This window comes from Myotis nattereri (genome assembly GCF_964212035.1).
Source record: "Myotis nattereri genome assembly, chromosome: 8".
Taxonomy (NCBI): domain Eukaryota; kingdom Metazoa; phylum Chordata; class Mammalia; order Chiroptera; family Vespertilionidae; genus Myotis; species Myotis nattereri.
Window position 1 is genome coordinate 49,790,437 of NC_138083.1, and position 20,502 is coordinate 49,810,938.

Sequence of the window (20,502 nt, forward strand, 5' to 3'; positions counted from 1 at the left end):
TGAATTAGTATCTAACATATTTGTTACTGTTTTCCATTTGGTTCCTTGTTTTTGTTCCTATTTTTGTTTTCCACACCTTATCTGCTCTTTGCAGTTTTAATTGAACATTTTATATGATTCCATTTTCTCTCCTTAGCCTATCAAATACTTTTTTCTAAAAGTAATTTCCTTAGGTTTGCAATATATACTTACCATTAACCCCAAGTTCACTTTTTAAAAAATATATTTTTATTGACTTCAGAGAGGAAGGGAGGAGAGAGAGAGATAGAAACATCAATGATGAGAGAGAATCATTGATTGGCTGCCTCCTGCACACCCCACACTGAGTATTGAGCCCGTAAACTGAGCATGTGCCCCAAACAGGAATTGAACTGTGACCTCCTGGCTCATAGGTCAACATTCAACCACTGAGCTACATCGGCCAGGCCCAAGTTCACTTTTTAATACCACTACATTTCACCAGTTGTGTGAGTACCTTGTAATAACAAAATAATCCTAATTCCCCACTCTAGTTCCTTATATCATTGTGTTATTTATTTCATTTATATGTAAACATACATAGGCATAGGAATATACATAAGCATATGTAAATACATTGTTGCTATTACTATTTTGAACAAACTGTTATATGTTAGCTCAATTAAGAAAAAGGAAAAAAAAACTTTTATTTTATCTACACTTATTCTTTCTTTGATGCTATTTCTTTACATATGTCTGAGTTTCTGACTTAGATTATTTTCCTTCTGTCTGTAGAACTTCTTTTCATATTCCTTGCAAAGCTGGTTTGCCAGCAACACATTCCCTCAGTATTTGTTTGTTTGTCTGAGAACCTCTTTATTTCCCTTTCACTTTTGAAGGATAATTTCGCAGGGTAGAGAATTCTAGTTTGGTGGTTTTCTTTTGCTCTCAACAGTTTAGAAATTGCCTTTTCACTCTCTTCTTACTTCATGGTTTCTGAGAAGTCAGATGTAATTATTATCTTTGTTCCTCTATAAGTAAGGTGTTCCGCCCCCCCCTCCCCCCCCCCTTGGCTGCTTGCAGGAGTTTATCTGCAATGGTTTTCTGTACTTTGAAAATGACATGCCATGGTGTAGACTTTTAATTTTATTTTTTGCATTTATCCTGCTTGATGCTCTGTAAGCTTCCTCAGAAAAATTAATGTTAAATGAGGTCAGAGCCCTTTGAGGCTGGTGCTATTATTGCTCGCTCCCACATAAGCTTGATTGGTGAGCTTGAGGCAGTGAGAGGGTGAGTCACGTGGCCAGTATGTGGCAGAGCAAGGTTTGCACTCAAGCAATTTTATTTCTGTTTTAAAGGTTCTATGGTTTATGTAGACTTTATATCAAGACACCTCACATTATTTTGCAAGTGCTGTAGTGTGCCTTACCAAATGAAAATAAAAGGCTGGCTTAACCTTAGTTAACTCAAATAATATTTATATTCCTAAAATACTTTTTCCTTCTCTGCTACTCCTGGTTACTCCATTTTTGTTTTCTTTGAGCCATTCTTTGAAAATCCCTCTGACTTTTAAGTAAGCTTTTATATTCTTTTGTGTTGCTGATTGCCTTATATTTTCCCCCTTTTCTGTTTATTTTATTTTATGCTTATTATTCCAAATTTTAGAAGTCAAAATATGGCCAGGATGCCTTCACGACAATGGTTTGAACGAGCTGGTTTGATTCGCCTTTTTGATCTGTGTTCTCTCTTCATCCGAGCATAGTTTCTGGGAGGTGCAAGGACCTGAGTCATTCATTTGGATTATTGTTGCATCATCAGGAGAGCACCTGACAGGGATTTAAGATATCTGGAATCTAACCTCCGCTGGCTGTCTTTATTGTGGGGCTACATTTTGACTATGGTTTAAAGGTAATCCCTTAATTTCATGTTCTTTGTATCTTTTCCTCTCTAAAATGGTAGCAATGATCTTTCATCTCTCCTCCCCACTAGGATATTACGAAGATGAATTATTATGAAAACAAAATGAAATTATCAGTCTCTCCAGAGATGTTTGCTCTGTAAATACAAATACAAAACAAAACAAAACAACACAACCCTGACTCTCATGAACTCTGTGGTCTTCATAGCTGTGCCTGGAGGGTAGGTAAGTAATTTCTCAATGAATGAGGTGTTTTGAAATTCCTTCCAGAGAAGTCTGACATCTATTTTAAATTCATTTGGAGGCTGAGGAAGCCTGGAATCATTCCAGCTGGTTCTTGCTCTGCAGGTAAATATTTCTATGAATTAACAAGTTGTTTTAGGCTGGTTATTCACAGATTTGGCAGTTATGCTGCATTGTTCTTGAGTTACCTTTATCTTATATCTTTGGAACCCCTGTAATATTGTAGGTCCCAGTGCTTAATCTGAGTCAGAACATGTCCGTTAGTCATATGCAGAATACTAAACAGGGAGAAACAATCTACCTGTTCAGAAAGGACACAGAGTGTGAACTTGGTAAGATGTTTAGAGATAGGTGTTTCCAGATTGGTTGGTGACAATGTTGTGGGGGTCCCTTGCTCTTCCTTTCCTTCCTCTCCAACATCAGTAGCATGTTTAGGTCTCGTCTTTAGTTTTACTGCTTTGTGGTCACCAAATGATGGCCACATCTTCAGATAGCAAGTCTTACTTGGCCTCATACGAGTGTAGAGGTAAAGGTCTGCCAAGATGGCAAGAGAAAAGAACATGCCTTTCACTTTCACCTAGGAACAAAAATCTTTCTCAGAAGCCCCCCCCCCCCCCCCCCCCCCGCCTATCATGGCTTCTTTGAGCTGCAAGGTGACAGGACAAGTGTGCACCTTGCTTTTTCAGCATCCGCACTGAGAGGCAGGTGGTCAAGGTGTTGTCATAATTACAATATAGCCAAAGTATTGAGTGATTCTGTAGACACTGGCTATGTGATTTATAATTATTATTTCAATTGGTCTTCAATGGAATCCTATTGGGAGGATATTGTCTTTTTAAGGGAACAGGACAGAGAGGTCAGGCAGTTCGCTCTGGGTCACACAGCCAATGAGCTGCAGAGACAGGATTTGTTCTTTTTGACTTTGAAACGTGTATTCTGAAGTTTGTTGAATGACCTCTTACAGTACAAGAACACAATTCTTAACTCTTAGTGTGTTTGCCCACATGCTTTAAAAAAAATCAGTAATTAAGCAACCAGTTTTAACTTTTGGAAACAGAAAGTAAGATGGCTCTTGTAGAATGAGGAAACAGAAAATGCTGGTATTCTGTGTCACTTTTGATGATGAAACTTCAGTGGTTTGGATTTTCTCTGGAAGGTTTTCCTTGAGAAAGTCTTGACTCTGGGGTTTTCTACGCTGTTGGCAATGCAAAGACTCCTTCCTGTGAAAATGAACTTCTCCTTGTCCTGGGGAGCAAATAAAGAATTATCTCACTGCTTGACAGCATTTCAATCATTGTTTTTTTAAGTTGCAGATCTTTACATGAAAAAGGAGGTTGAGAATATTAATGGGTAAATTATTAAGGTAAAATGGGCATGTTTCTTAGTTGTTTCTTGCCTAAAAGACCTTTTCCAAGAGTTGTAGGGCTTCCCATGCAATCTTTGCGTATTTGTCTTCCTCCAGCTACTGTCAGAGGTCATTTTTATTGTCTTTCTCAGTCATTCAGTGAATGAATTCGGAGAGATCAGTTACCTGCTCAACCACCAACTCTTCATTCATTCTCCTTTCCCATAGAAAAACCATGTTGTTAGGATTGACCTCACCCAACATCCAAGGTTGGATCCCGATTGGTTTCAAACAGTAAGTGCTTACTATTGTTCCCAAAAATATTCATAATTGCAGAGTCCTAACCTTGTGTACCTTCCCTGAGATCTCATGGAAAACCTTACCTGCACTCTAGCACAGAAATTTAAAACATGATCCACCAAAAGGAGCAATTTTCAGCCCCCGCCCCCACAATCAGCACTTACAGCTGGAATTTCTCTTAATCCTATCTAATAAAAGACAAAAAGGTTAATTGACTGTACCTTTGCTATGCTTCCCATTGGCTAATCAGCGCCATATGCAAATTAGCCGCCATATTTGATGGCGGCTAATTTGCATACTGCAGGCAGGGCTGGCCAGCGCCAGACACCATCCGGGTCCCGGGTGTGGCCCTGGGCGGCCGGGCTTAGGCAGCGTGATCGCATCACCTAAGCCCCGCCCCAGCCGGGACCCCCGTGTGCTGTCTAAGCCCCGCTGCCAGCTGGGACCCCATGGCAATCCCAGAGCAGGCAAGTGCGGAGGGCAGGTGGCCCCCAGGTGGGCCTGCTCCTGGGATTGCCTTGGCGATCCCAGAGCAGGAAAGTTCCCCACAGGCAGCACCCAGCAGGGCCTGCCCCCAGTCTCTGCAGTGATCCGGTGATCCATGAGCAGGAAAGCACAGCCTGCAGGCAGCACCCCACCCTGGCCACAGCTCAAGGGAGAGAAAAACACGCAGTGGAGGCCAGGAGCCTGAGAGATCAACACAGAGGGGCGCCTGCTCCAAGCCTCCATGTTGTGGCTGAGGGCAGGCCCCCAGCAGACACACACACTCACACACACACACACACACACACACACACACACACAGTGCCAGCTCTGAGCCTCCAATGTGGCTGGGGGTACGCCCCCAGCGGACACATACACGCACATGCACACACACACACACACACACACACACACACACACAGGACGCCTGCTCCGAGCCTCTGCTGCCAGACTGTGGCCGTCAGTAGGACATCCACTGAGGGCTCCCGGACTGTGAGAGGGGCAGGCTGGGCTGAGGGAACCCCACCCCCCAGTGCATGAATTTTGTGCACCCGGCCTCTAGTATGGAATAAATCCCCATTTGTTTAGTGCTCCCTTTTTCTTTTAGTCAGTTTATGAATGAGTAGCTCTCTTCTTCCTTTGCTTGGTTCTCTGGAACTGGCCTGCTGGATTCAGCACATGGGTTTGTTATGGTGCAAGACCTGAGTCAGCCCAATAAAGACCAGCAGTTATCTCTTCTTGGATGTTGAGTAAATGAGGAAGCTTGTAGCCCTAGACACTCCTGGAAGCCATCTCCAGGGCAAGAGGAATCTAGCATAATATACACTTGCATTTATATTATGCTTAAAACTATCTGTAGACAAGAAGATGGAAAGATATACAAAATAAAAACAATTGTTAATTGCTCAGCTATGAGGATAATTTTTCTTAAACATTTATAAAAATTCTATAATTTTGCTTATTCAGTATTCTTATACCAAACCAACAAACGTAAGAAGTTTGTTTTTACGTTTGTTTTTTTTCTTTCTCCTTTTCTGCTGGAGACAGATAAAGTAAAAGGAGGTTAATGTTTGTTGTGAAGGTAACAATTTACAATGGAATCCTCCAGGGTCAGAGGCAAGGATCCAAAAATAAATAAAATTATAACATTTTAAGTTTATTTAGTGAAGCAAGCAAGGATGCCATACCTCCCACTCCTTTTTAAAGCCACTGTGGCTGTTTGTTGAATTTATGTTTGCAATTTGATATGAGCCATATTAATAAAGGAATAGTTTTTAAAAAGAGGAACCACACACAAGAGAAAAACCTCAGCCAATTTTTGGAACAAACCTAATTACATATTCATGGAAATCTCGAGAAGAAGTAGCTCACGGTGTCCTGCACCATGCAGCTTACTGACTGGAACCCTTCTGAGAGAATTATTTGGTTTGTTTTAATATATAGGATGCCCCCCCCCCCCCAATGTATACACACACTTTGAATAATTGTAAAGGCAGTGCTTTTTAAAATACATTACTTTTCAAAATTGAGCTATTAGCTATTAAAGTGTGTATACATTTCTTTTGCACATCCTGCATTTTCATTCCTTGGATTTATGCAGGTTCATTTTTTAGGTGCAGGGATGCGTGACCTTCACTGCCTTCTGTTGTCGGGAAACTCTTAAAATCTGAGTTGACAGGGTCGGCATTTTATCCTTGTTGTTTGTCCCAGTCATTTAATTGTGTGATTGATGCTGGTGTATTACAGCAGTTCCTAATGGATACCGGCTTTTATCTTAGGATGCAGATTTTCAGATAAAGAACAGCCTAGGGTTATTGGACAAAAAAGGTCAACAGCAAACCCAATTTCAAATAATAACCTTGAAACATTGCTGTCATGTGGAATGACAGGATAAGATACATTTTATTTTAGCTTCTTTGGCAATTTATGAAAATTAACATTAATATTAAAAAAACTAGCTTAAACATAAGAATAAGAGTTTTACACATATGAGAAAATTACATTTACCTATATATGTGAGCTTTAATCATATATATTTACTGCTATGTTATTTATTATCTTTGTCAGTTTTTTATTACTCCAAAATAATCTTTTGTATTAAATGTCCTATTAACTTTTATTAATATTGCTATTCCTACATGTTTTTCCTCTTATTTACCTGATAAATTACTGCCCATCCCTTTATTGTCAACCCATGTATATAGTTCCCATTTCAACATTTCCACAGCTCCCACCACACAGAACTTAGAATTATGCTGATCTGGTTCCTGACTCCCTCTTGACCGTACTTGCTCCAGAGCAAGCAGGGGGTTGTACCGTCAGCCAGAGGGAAACTTCCAGCCTCGCACGATGGAAAACACTGATGCTGCCGAATCCCACGATTTTCTGTGCTTCAGTGATGCACTTACGTGTCAGGCTATAGAAGAACTCAGTAAGTGTGTATTCTTTCCAGCTGAATCCTTTGCAATGCTTGGTGCTGCTAAAGAGAAAGAAGATTCTGTCTGATCATGTGACACAGAAACTTCATTCTGAATCAACGTGTCGGGCGGACCAGGGCGGGTGCGGATCCAGGTCCACCCACACTAGTCCTACTTGCTTCTAGCTCTGTGGTGATGGCCTCCAGAAATGAGCAGAGCTCCCCGGTCCTGCAAATCCTTCTGAACAGCTCCCTTTGTGTCCAGAATGCACCAGATAGGATGTTCTCTATCAGCAAACAGCCCATGTCCTTGAGGAAGGAGCTGGAAGTTCCAACATAACGCTCTTTATCTCTAACACACATTCCTGAGGCTGGGACTTGAAGACAGTGGCAAGTGTTTGGTTAATTTAATATTAGGTAATGAATTGGAGGGGCCTTTCCTGGTCCCACCCAAAGGTCCACCCCCTCTGGTTGGACTGGTTGCCGCACTCTCATCTGTCATCTTGCTCAATTGTCACCTACACAAAGCCTTTCTTTCTACTCCAGGGCAGTGCCAATGGCTTCCTCCTCTGAGTCCCCCAGGCCTTTGTGTGTGCTATATTTAGAACTAAACACATTGTTCTGTGATGACTTGCTTGGATATCTGCCTCCCCCAGGAGGTGATGAGTTCCTCGGAGCCAGGGACTATGTCCTCATCATTTTTATACACCCATCTCCTTCTGCAGAATAAGTCTTTGAGTCTGTTTTCAAATCTCTGAATTCCTCCCTGTGGTCCCCATTGTCATCGGCATAAACTCCTGTCTTCACTCTGCTTAGCACCTCAGCACCATCAAAGTGGACATCCCAGCTTCCCTGAGCGCACTGGGCGCTCACTCCCCTCTCTTTATCCATAATGTCCCCTCTGGTGGAAGGTATCTTGGGCTAACTCTTCCTCTTTTTCATGATCAGTTAGGAACGCACCCTGGGTGTTCCTATAACATTCTGTGCTTTTCCCAACACGTGATTTTACACATGCTATTGTGATCTCCTGCCTGGTGTCTACTTTACCCCCTAGAGTGAAAGATCCTTGAGCCCATGCTCAGTAAATATTTGTGGATTATATTCCTTACCAAGTCTGTGTAATGTATCATGGAACTCTGTAATAAAATAGAACAAGTGTGTAATCAGTAAAAAACTTGAATTCTTATCTAGGTTCTGCTACTTATAGCGGGGAGGAAAATAAACTAATAAAAGCTTGCCCAATTGTAAGAGTGCTTTAGCAAAAAGTAGACATAAGCAAAGAAAAACAACCCCTGCCAGTAAGTAGGACCAAAGTACAAGGACAGGGAGGAAACAGACAAGTCAGCTTAACAGCACCTAGGGCCAGTGAGGTCCAGTAGAAAGGGAACAGCAACTCTTTATTTTAGATAATTTATTTGTTGATTGATTTGAGAGAGAGAGAGAGAGGAAATTGATTTGTTGTTCCACTTATTTATGCATTTATTGGCTGATTTTTGTATGTGCCCTGACTGGGAATCAAACCCACAACCTTGGCGTATCCGAATGACACTGTAACCAACTGAGCTACTTGGCCAGGGCTGTAACAACAACTCAATGGCCCGACAATGCAATGCCCAGGTGGAGTGGCACCAAGACTGTCCAAGGGATAAAAGGAAAGAACCAGTTGTTGGTTCTGTATAAAAATAGGACATTGAGCCTGAGGTTTATTTATTGGTATGCATGTCTCGCACGCATACCCCTGGTGGAGCCGCTGGGACAAATCTGTCAGCTGTGGGGCTTTGCTGCATGTGTGGATCTGGTGGAGCTCATGCTTCTGCCAGGCCGGTGACATGATCGAAAGGTGACAGCTGCTTGGGCGGCTTGCCCTGGGTATTGTCAACATGGACCACCTGAGTGAGAGCTGGCAGGTTCTGCAAAGCATGGGCCTGAGCATCTTTCTGGGTAAAAATGAGGATGTAGACTTACATTATAAATCTTAGACAATAATTAGCCTTGCAAATTTCATATATATATATTTGTTTATTCTTTCTGTCCATGGCCACTCATGGCATTGACTATAGTTCTAGGGGTACAGATATGTGTCTTGTGTTCTCTGTACCACTACTGGCTATTGTCCCAGCTGTTACACACAGTGGCTGTTGTAAAATGTAACTCACTCCAATACACGTAGAGCCATTTCTCTTTAAATCTCTCGCTCTGGTGGGTGAGACCCATCGAGACTGTGTTTGCACAGCTTTCTTCCTTTTTAGCATATTCATTGAACAGTTTTCTGTCCCTCACCTGCGTCAGCACCCAGCACCGAGGACGGTGAGTCAAAGTAGAATGCTGCCTGAACACAGGAAAGAGTGAGGGGTCTCGCTCACAGAATGATGATTAAGGGGGACTTATTGCAGTTGAGAGGGATCAGCATATTTGAGGGCATGGCATTCAGGAGGCAGAGTGGTGGTGACTGACTGACATCACACGCACTGGCTCTGGGTTCCGGTGCCTGCTCACCATTTGTGTGATTTGGAGCAAGTTGCTTACTTCTCCAAACCTCAGTCTCCTGACCATGGGCTGAGAATAAAGGTGCCTGCCTCCAGGTCGATGTAAGTGTTACGTCGGCATCAGTAAATGAAGATTAAACTTTTCATTAAGAGCTGATTTGGGTTTTGACGCAGTTTTGTCAGATACCCAAAAAGGGGCTCTTTTTACACTGCCATGCTGAATTAGAGATGTCCTTAGACTTAGGGAAAGGGGGTCTTTTGGAAGAGCCACTGCTACAGCCTGTCTTCATGCTGAGTCTTCTTTTGGGTAGCTCTGTCAAGACTGAGTTCCGCTGTCACTGACAGCAAGCACAACTTAGCAATTCCTTGAACGAGAACACCTTCCCGTGGACACAGACAGGCTCATCCAGGGCTCTATGGAGGCTCCGTGCCATCATCGGAGACCCAGCCTCGTGTTGTTTGTTACTCACACCCCCGCAGCTTCTGTTTGTGGATATACGGGGGCTCCAGCTCCAGCTGCAGATGCTTGGGAAGGACAGAGCAGGAAAGACCACCTTCTCTCTCCCAGAACCAGCACAGCCCACTTATGCTCACACCCCTGGGCTAGCTGACACTTAGCCAAAGGGTCATGCTTACTGTAAGAAAGGTCGCAAAAACAGAGTTTTTATTCTGGATGGCTGTGCACCCAGCTAAAATCTGAGGGCTGCATTTCTGAGGAAGAAGTGGGAAATAAGGAACAAGTAGCAGTCTTGGTTATGATAGCATTTACATTTCAAAAAAGAACAGCCCTTGTACATCTCTTGTTATGTTTATCACCAGTTGTTTCATCATTTTGGAATTACAGAAATGGGTCTTCTTATCCATCATATTCTCTGACTTGGTGATTGATTTTTGTTTATTAGTTCCATGTATTTTTTATTGCTTCTAGTAATTTTTCATGAATTCTGTTCTGTTTTCTCTGTATACAAGTCCATCATCAGACATTGATTCCAAATATTATTTGTTATTTTATAATTTTGTATCTTTTCTTCCTTGGCCTGCCTTATTTCATTGGCTAATACTGCCAGTACAATTATTTTTTTCTTTATTTTTAAATGTTTTTATTGATTTTAGAGAGAGAGGAAGGTAGAGGGATAGAAACATCGATCGGCTGCCTCCTACCACTGGGGACCAAGCCCGCATGTGCCCTGACGGGAATCAATCCAGTGACCTCTTGGTTCACGAGTAGATGCTCAACCACAACCACACTGGCCGGGATCCAGAATAATTTTAATAATAATTGTGATGCTGATATCCTTATTTTTCATTTAAAAGGAATATATCTAGCCCAGCTGGTATGGCTCAGTGGTTGAGTGTCAACCCATGAACTAAGGGGTTGCTGGTTTGATTCCAGGTCAAGGCACATACTCAGGTTGTGGGCTCAGTCACCTGTAAGGGGTATGCAGGAGGCAGCCAATGGATATTTCTCATCCATGTTTCTATCACTCCATCACTTTCCCTTCCTTTCTCTCTAAAAAGTCAATAAACTCATTTTTTTTCTCAAAGGAATGCATCTAGTATTTTTTTATTAATGTGTGTACACTTACATATCTTTGAGATTTTTAAAATGTAGGAATGTTAACCCATGGACACAGACAATAGTGTGGTGAAGGCCTGGGGAGTAGGTGGGAGCAGGGTGGAGGGGGTCAATGGGGGGGAAAGGGGGACATCTGTAATACTTTTAACAATGAAGATAAATTGAAAAAATAAAAAGGTAAGAATGTTGAATATTACCAAATGCATAATAGCATCTACAGAGATGGTTATATGATTTTTCTCTTAATATGGCAAACTGTATTAATATCCTAATAGTAAACCATTTCCTCATTGAACTATGAATTTTAGTTCATCCAGATATATTATTCTTTCAATGTGTTGCTGGATTCTGTTTACTAATTATTTAGGTTTTTGCACTCAATAGAATAGAAGTTTATCTGTAACATGTACATATGAGTTTTGTTTTTGTCAGATCATTGGAATCAAGAATTTAGTCTTCCTGAAAATAACTTTTGACTTTTCTTTGTGTTTAAAGTTGTTTATCAGCTTAAATAGCATTGGAGTTATCTTTTCCTTACAGGTTTGGTAAACATTTCCTTTGAAAATGTCCAGATCTGGTAGGATTTTGGGGGGATAATAGGTAAGTAGTTGTTCTATTTCAATTTTGTGTCTCTTCTGAGATCCAGTTTGGTAATTTGTATTTACATTTTGATAATTTACATTTATTATTTTTCGAAAGTCAACCCTTCTACCTAGATATTCAATTTTTTGGCTAGAGTTTAGCAGGGAGTCCCTTCTGATGATATATTTTTGAAAAATATATGAAATATTATCAGGAAACACTGATGGTCTACACCATGATAGACCCCCTCCTGAATCCTGTCCTTACCCTTTTTTGAAAAATTACATTTCATTCACATCTTCAGTTAGTTGTTAATTCTAGCAACTTTAATAATATCATATTGGTCTATATTTGAATCTCAATTTTGCTTTGTTTCTGGTGATCTATATTTATAATTCCTCTACCCTGGATGACTTCATCCTTTAAGTATTTATGCTGTCTACTGCAGATGTCTACCCTACTTAGTTAATGTTTACCTAAGTTAGACCTATTTAATTATTCAATCCAAAATAGACTTTGGTCCTAGTTATGTTAGCATTTTGATATTTCTCTCCATATTATCTTGGACTTTTAGTCCTTGGAGAAAATTGCAATTAAAAAGTTGGGAAGAAATATCAGGGGAGCACATATGTCTTTGTATGTGGAGAACAGTGGGTGGAGGTGAATGTCAGGACATAGGGCCCCTGCTTCAGGATTCTGTCCCAGCCCATACACTTAAGTTCATCAGAGCAATCACATACTGTGCTTCAGTAAAATTGTAAAGTAAGTGATTGTCTTACACTATGCTGTACACTTGAAACTAATGCAAAATAAAAATGTCAACTGTAATTGGAAAAAAATTGTGAACACCAGTTCTCCATAAAGTAATAATAGCTATTAGTAAAAAACTACCAGTAGATTCAGCTACCAAGTCCCTTTGAGCAAGATGACAGAGAAGAATGACAGGACTGTGACTTACTGACCCCTAACAGCATGAGGGGTTGGGGGAGAAGTCCCAGCCTAGGCTCAGAAAGGTCCTCATTTATAAGGAAGAGGTTGAAAATCTGAGTGAGAAAGAAACCCAAAACAATTTATCTGTATCATTGAATTAAAAAAAATCAATAGGACAGATCAGGTTTCATGATCATTTAAAATATACTAAAAATCAAATGTAATTAATTATGCTTTAAATTATTAATTGTGATGGAGAAAAACCTGAAACAAAAATATAAATACTAAGCAATTAACATCATGTAATCAAATAAGCTTTAAAATTGTAAACTGATGTTCATGTAGTAACATTCTAAATTGCCCATCAGGGGTGGGTATTAGGCATACATGAGAAACAGTTCGCATAAGTGATGGGAGGTATCTGAGTGGCAGGTACGTGCAATGCTGGGGGGTGGTTGGGAGAAGCTATCACCTGACTTTTAAACTACATCACATTTCATGTCTTAGAATGTGTCAGGATCTGACCTATGCCCTGGGGATGACACAGATTAAAAATGAACAGTTACAGCATAAGTTAGTATCGATAGTTGGGCATATCTGCTTCCTGAACTTAAGGTCAAAGAAAGAATGTGCTAGAAACAAAAGTGATGAGGTCAAGGAAACTGAGGCACAGAGATGTTAAGAACTTTCCTGAGGTCACACATCGAGTGAAGGAGCGCTTAGATTTGAGTGCACATTCCTGCTTAATGCTGACTCTCCTCGCCTTGCTACAAAGATGCCGAGTGTAAAGGCGTATGCTAAGTACTCATCAATTCTAACTGCCATTTTTATAACCTTGATCTTAAGAAGTATTTCCTTGATGTACAAACAGTGTGAGTTTCTCTTCATAGTTATAAGAATTATCTTTACAAAGGAACCCACTGTGCTTCTCAGATATCTATCCCTTGAGTTTGCCTGTATCTGAAGCAGCAGGTGGTCCAGACCCTCAGTATTTCTGACCAGGGTTACTGCAGCTGCCTCTGGCTCTTCTTCCTGCCCAGTCTTTCCCCGATCCCACCCTTTCCTACAGGGCAATCAGTCATTGTGCTAAAAGCCAACCTGATTTCATTTGTTGAATTCATCCATCACCAGCAGTCCATCAGTATTATGGAATGAATGAGTGAATGAAGGAATGGAATGAGTTAAATAGAAGACTTTCATTAGCTATAATTCTCTCTCCGTTAGGTAGTACTTAGATAAACACTACCACATCGGACTTTCTCTTTTGTTTCTAGCTTTTTTTTACTAACAATCTCCTCTTCCAGGGAATTAATTCTTTCACTATTTCATTTAGTCATCAAGTGATATTCTGGGACTTAACAAGTAAAGTAAACAGTAGTGTTAGTGTGGTTTACACCCTACGGGCACTTTGTACTCTTCATTTTCAAATTGCTCTCCAATTTTCAGTAAATGATTATAATGAATGCTGGTCTCAGTCTCACATGGCTAGATCTCAGATATGTTTTTCTCCTAATTTTGTTGCTTATCTAATACCCATAAATTTTCACCACACCCATGCCTTTCACCATAGCCATCATCGTCATCATCCTTTTTATTAGTCAGCCATCATGTAACTCTTGAACCCTCACCACGCTGACCCTTCACTCACCATTATGAACTGAAGTGTGCCCCATTTCCCCAAGTCATATATGTTGAATCCTTAACCCCCATGACTGTATTTGGAGTTAAGGCCTTGAGGAAGGTGATTAAGGTTAACTGAGGTCATAAGGGTGGGCCCTAATCTGATATGACTGATAAGAAGAAAAAGACACCCCAGAGCTCGCTCTCCATGTGAACCCAGAGGAGAGGCCACATGAGGACCAGTGAGAAGGCAGCTGTTTACAAGCTTCAGCAGTAACCAACCCTGGCACCTTGATCTGGGACTTGTAGCCCCTGGAACTGTGAGAAAATAAATCTGCTATTTAGATCCACAGTCTGTGGACTTCTGTTATGGTGGCCTGAGCTAAGGCACTCACATTGCCATGAGAATCAGTAATCCAGCACCTCCCACTTTCTTCTCTTCTTCCTAGAACACCCAGGTGGGGTTGTGTTTCACCTGGAGCCCAGCATCTTCATCACTGGACTTGAAGGGAAGAGAGTGGGTGAGAGATGGGTGAGGACAAGAGAGAATAAGGACTCTTGGGTGTCCAGCACCTGGAAGTCTTGGGATTTCCAAGAATGAAGAGGGAATGAGGGTAGGCTAATGGAGAAGGTGAAGGAAGGCATTCATTGTGTGGTGTGGACATCTGGGCAAGAAGCCCCCCATTCATGGGCCACCTGCTCTGACATAGGCTTCCTGAGACAATGGGCTCAGCGTTTGTGGTATGGGGAGGTCTTGTGAGTGAAGCAGCGGTAGCTGCTCTTCTTTCTGGGTAGTCTTGATTACCTAAAACACATGGATTTACCTTCAGTTTTGAGCCTAAGAAAATATCAGCAATAACCTTTCTTTAACAGTATCTGGCTTATAATTTTATAACTTAGAGGCAAACTCACCAATAAGTTTCATTCATGAACACAAAATATGTCTCCCCAGAAAGGGGTTGAGAAAATGGGAAGTCACTGGGTGAAGACGAAGGAGATGATGCTAATGAAATAGAAAAGGGAACAGAAAGTGGAGAACAGTGGGTGGAGGTGAATGTCAGGACAGAGGGCCCCTGCTTCAGGATTCTGTCCCAGCCCATACACTTAAGTTCATCAGAGCACAATGAAATAAAAATGGCATAATAATCATTTCCCGTGCGTTTTGGTCAATTATGACCTTAGCAAGTACTGCAGTAACGAGGTGGGGGAATTAAAACTAAGTGGCCATGTTTCATTCATTCTTCACCTTCTCCCAGATTTGGTCGGTGGTTTTTCCAGACACGCAGTCCAGATGGACAGCAGTGTGGGTTCCCATTCGGTGTGTCGAGACCATGCTCGCTTCCACCTTCAGCCCCCCTAACCTCCAAGACAGCTCCAGGCTGTCTGTTGGACCAGATAATGTTGTCATGACTATGTTTGGTGTCCGGGTGTGGGGACTAGAATTATGGGGAGCTCACTTCCTAAGTTATATAAATGTCTGACCACTGTGCTGTACACCTGAAACTATGTAATAGTGAATGTCCACTGTAATGGAAAACAAAACAATACTCCTAAATCATTACCTAAAAGGATACAAGCCCTGATAGTTGCTGCATCATTCATGCTTTGGTGGACAGGCTAGGCCAGGGGTCCTCAAACTACGGCCCGTGGGCCACATGCAAATACAAATATTGTATTTGTTCCCGTTTTGTTTTTTTACTTCAAAATAAGATATGTACAGTGTGCATAGGAATTTGTTCATAGTTTTTTTTTTTTAAACTATAGTCCGGCCCTTTAAACAGTGAACTGGCCCCCTGTTTAAAAAGTTTGAGGACCCCTGGGCTAGGCCATGGGAGCTTGTCAACGCAAGGTGGGTGAGGGGATCTGTGGGCACTCTAAATGTTGTTGGGTAAAGAGTTCATTATTATTCCTTCTCAGAGCTCTAGGTGCTTAGGGGTGTTTCTGGTTTTTTATACCCAAAGCCATCAGGGGCTTGAGTCCATCACCATGGGCTGTGGTTGTTCAGCATTAGATGATTTAGAGATGGGGGAGCCAAGGAACGTTCTAGAGCCTAGGACACCGAGTGTCTCCCCTCGACTCTGCTTCGGGTTATCTTCAGTCCAGTTGGATGGCCCCCAGGCTTGAGCGCAGCTTGGATGGCAAGGTGTGGATGTAACGGTGTGGGTGGGGTGGCTGCTGCCTAGCCTCCCCTGGCTGATTTCCCCCCCAGGGATACTAAGTGGGTGCCACTGATGGAACCATGCGGCGTTGCCCTCCCAGACCTCTTCAGGGCTGCAAGAGCTTTTCATCTCAGTCACCAGAAAACAAATTCAGCTCTTTCCCCCCTTCTCTGGACACAATTTCCCAATCAGGTTTAGCTTATATGTGATCCCAAGTTTTGAATAAAAATAGCTCACTTGCTAGGGCTCAGCCAACTCTTTAACACAGCAATCAACCAGGCTCAGGAGGTGAGCTCTTTAATGTCTCCCCAGGGGGCAGGGCACCTCCAGGGGTGGCAGTGGGCAAAATGTGGTGGTAGCGAGTCACTTGAGATGTGCTCCAATTCACTCCAGACCTGACTGCACTGCACTGCTCATGGCAGTGGACTTAGGGTGTAAGGTGTCTATGGTCAGGGTTGCTAGGGCACCAAATGCCCTCAGGGAGATGAGAAAGGAGCAAATGTTGCTGCTGGAGTGGACAAAGGCAGCGGGGAGGAGGGGGCTCTGTGTGTAACCATGACAACACAGTGATGGGCAGGCCTTTCTACAGTGTTCCTGGTGCTGAGAGACAGATGTTACTTACTTCCTGATTCTTTTCTTCAATCAAAATTTTATTAGTGCATGATATCAGGTTTAGGCAGAAAATGTATATATGTAATACACATTCACTGAGAGATTGTCAAAGAGCTCACTTTCTATAGAACAAAAATGAGCAAGTTTTCAATCTGTGAAGGTTACTCTTCCTGATTGTGAAAAAAAAATACATACCTCGAAAAGTATATTCACTCTGTAAAGAATTCAGACAATTAAAAATATAGAAAATAGCAAAGTGAACTACCCCATAATCCCTCCCTTCAGATATAGCCACAGTTAACAGGCTATAGCTTTCAAAAATCTCCTTAATATAGTTAGGAGTTTCTGAAAAACTTAAGAGAATATTAAAAAATCAGAGGACATGAAAGTATTGATCTCCCAGTTAAACAAAACTATCTCCAAACCCTTCCCCAATTCTATTGTAATATGTCATAGACATGATCTATTTTGCTAGAAGGATGTTATTGGTTAATTCATAGATGAGACTTGTATAGATAGCAGCCCCAGAGGGAGCAGGCATGGATCCTCATGGAGTCTGCTTGTCTGAGCTGTGTCCACGGAGCCTATGTCTGAATCACTCATCTTTGTGATTGTCATTCAGGTAACGCCACACAGTACAATATATCTTCTGAAACACAACTCTCTCAAGATCTTCAAGCTTGAAATTGAGGCACTAATTGCCATTGACCCATAAAGCACACACTCGATGTGGTGGCATCTTGTTTTCTGAAGGTCTGAGAGATGGCTAGCGAGGCTGACTCTAAGTGGTGACACACTTATCGGGAGAGGCAGCAGGTTCCCTCCTCCATGGAGCTGGACAAAAAGGATGTAAGGACGCCATGGTGTGTTCAGGGACTTTCCTCCTCTGAAGATGTCATGTAAATAATTATGGGCGGGACATTTAAGCAGAGATCATATTTGGAAGAATTTTGTAAACCATCGTAAGAAATGCCTTTGCTCTCTCTGTTCCATCTTCCCAGAATGCTTTCCCTCTGAATTTGCCTGTCTAAATGTTAATCCATTCTTTATAGCTGAATTTAAATCTCAGATTCGGTGCAAGGTCTTTGGTAAGAATATTTTCCCCATTGTTCTTTTTTACTTATACTTTTTAAAATGCAAGCTTTGCTTTAATTATAGTGAATTGTCATTAGCCATTTCCTTCACTTGATAGCAAACTTCTTAAAAGCAACAATTATTGATCTGTATAGAAACTAAGTTAGTTCAGTGAGGTATAAGTAGATATTCAGTTCATATATATTGAATGAACTTACATAGCAGTCCATACTGGAATGTGAGGATAATTACATTGTTTGACGACAACACTGGACCCTTCCACAGGGGACTCTTTACAGTGCTAGAGCCTCTGGAAATTAGGAAAAAACTGGTCCACATCCTCTAAGGTTGGCTGCCTTCATTTCCACCTGCCTCTGCTGAGTCATGGAGCCAATCTTTTCTACTTTATTACCGTTCTTACCTTTCTCAGGACTAACAATCCACTGGCCAAGATATATGTCAGTTGCCTTCGTTTTTGTTCTTTTTCTTCACCTTCTAATTGTACCATCTAGCGCTCCAGTGTTGGCTTGCTTAGGCACAATTAACACCGTGACTGTAGGTCATTCCCTCCCCCACTTTGTACAAATGCTTCTTTGAGCAAGGATCACACTTCTTTGTAGCTTTGTTACACTTTAGTAACAACACCTGGGTGTTGGCTGTCCTTCTTGGAAGAACAGCATGGTCAAAGCATTCATTAATATATATATAATACATTATTGATTTCAGAGAGGAAGAGAAAGGGAGAGAGAGATAGAAATATCCATGATAAGGGGGAATCACGAATCGACTGCTTCCTGCACACCCCACACTGGTCATGTGCCCTGACCGGGAATCGAACCATGACCTCCTGGTTCATAGGTCAACGCTCAACCACTGAGCCACGCCTGTCAGGCCAAACATTTAGTTTTGAGCTCCATATTTAATGACCAAAGAAGATATTTATTTTAAATATCACCTGTTCCAAATATGACATTTTACTACATGAGGAACCCGAGAGTTGACCTGAGATGAAAGGACAGACAGCCAATCTGCAGTGCAGGCCAGCAAAGCACCTTCTCTCCAGGTGCAAAGTTCTCCCTTCGGAAGATAATCAAGTGGGTGTATTTCCGTCTTCCACTCTTTACTCCAATTTGCTTATCAGGCAACCATCAGTTTTATCATTGTTTCTTCATTTGGAGACAGACCTAGCAAGTCTTGGTCAAGCCCTGTGATTCATTTCCTTACTTTCAAGCAAAGGTCAGACAGCTCCCCGTTCAGAGTTCTGCCAAGTGCTCCCCTTGGGGGAGGGGTGCAGCCTGTGTCCTCTTGACCTAAAAGGGCTCTGGTGGGACCATGAGTCATTAGTTCCCTAACGTCTTTTCCAAGCACAGATAAAACCCACAGTCGATTCAACTATGGGGCAAGGTATGGGATGAAGGTTGGCACTGCTCTCGGAAAAAAAGTACATTTCCTTTTCCAAAGTAAAATATTTATTTTTATTGGCTCACAAATAAATAGAAGGGGTAATAGTAACTAACAAAAAGGGAAGTGCACTTTGGAGAACTGGCCTTGTCTAAAAACGAAGAAAAAGTACCGAGTGGTGGGAAATTTTTACATCAGTCCTCTTGTGACTTAGAACCATTTTATAGGCTTATACAATTTTCTGGAATGAGTAGCTCCATAGAGTAATTTAGAATTATAGGGATTCAGAGTGGAGGGAGGGGTACTTTACAAACTAGCTGATTCAACCCCCTTATAGTGCTGATGGCGGTGGGGGGGAGGGGAAGGGCCACATGTTCAGAAACAGGACCAGTTTCCAACTTCTTGTGTACCTCCAATCAAGAAGTTCGCATCACCTCTCCTGTGACCAAGGTTTGACCCAGGTTCCCAGGGCATCCAGGCTGGGTTAGAGGGCGTCCCTCCGAGATACTCTATGCTCTGAGGCCCATCGGGTTTGTCAGGACTTCTGGGTGGGTGGGGGTTCAGACTCCCTAGACCTCTGTGTGTCTCAAATGTTCAGGTTGGTCGTAGGCTTCCCAGGGCTCTGGAGCCACTCTGAGAGTTTGGAACATGGAAGGTGATGGCTAGGATGTATACTTCTACACATTAATACGTTACTCCTCTGCTTAGAAATCTTTAAATGCCTTCATTGCTAACACTGAAGTTTTACAATGTAGGTTTCATTATTATTCAGGCCTGGTGATCAGCAGCAATTGCCATTGAAAAGCTGTTGTGTTACTCACAGTTCCCAGAAGAGGGGACACTCCGCGCAGGGCCACATCAGCAGCCCGGGTGGGTCAGGAACCCTGGGAGCCAGGGCAGTAACCTTTCCTGTGGTTTCCTCCGGAAAAGCAAGGCCAGTCCGGGCGAGCGGGCTCAGAACTAGCTTGTTTTAATATATTCAGGGGCCTCTGGGGGGCAGAGGCTGCCTCTTGTTGTCTGGTGCGGACCCTGGATGATTAGGGCCTGGAAATACCTTGTTGCCTCCTGGGGTATGGCCTCTGGCTGGGGTCATTTGTGTAGGAAAGGTGGACAGTCTGCTGCTGTGTTTCAGAATCGGCCAGCCCTGGAGGTCAGCAAGGCCCCTGATGCCAGAGCATCAAGAATTCAGATAATGCAGTTCATGCACTTGGCATTTGCAGAAGGGAGCACTCCAGACAGTTTTCTTGAGAGATGAGGGTCCTGTCGCCCATGCGGGGGGTGGGGGGGGGGTGGGGTGGGGGGGAGGGCTGCTGTGCATTGCACCTCATTGGCAGACCATAGAGTAAGCATGACTCTCAGGGGGAATGCTGCTGTAAAGAAACCCATTAGTCTTTACTGA

The 20,502-nt window shown here is 42.3% G+C and overlaps 1 long non-coding RNA gene across 1 annotated transcript in view; it reads left to right on the forward strand.

Annotated features, from left to right (window-relative positions):
• Positions 1 to 1,214: 1,214 nt before the first annotated feature.
• The window catches only part of LOC308523190, a 29,043-nt gene continuing 9,755 nt past the window's right edge, over positions 1,215 to 20,502 (forward strand). The window contains exons 1-4 of the long non-coding RNA XR_013996308.1: positions 1,215 to 1,866; positions 1,948 to 2,101; positions 3,693 to 3,758; positions 6,475 to 6,678. This is a non-coding gene — a long non-coding RNA (uncharacterized lncRNA). The remainder of the gene's footprint in view (positions 1,867 to 1,947; positions 2,102 to 3,692; positions 3,759 to 6,474; positions 6,679 to 20,502) is intronic.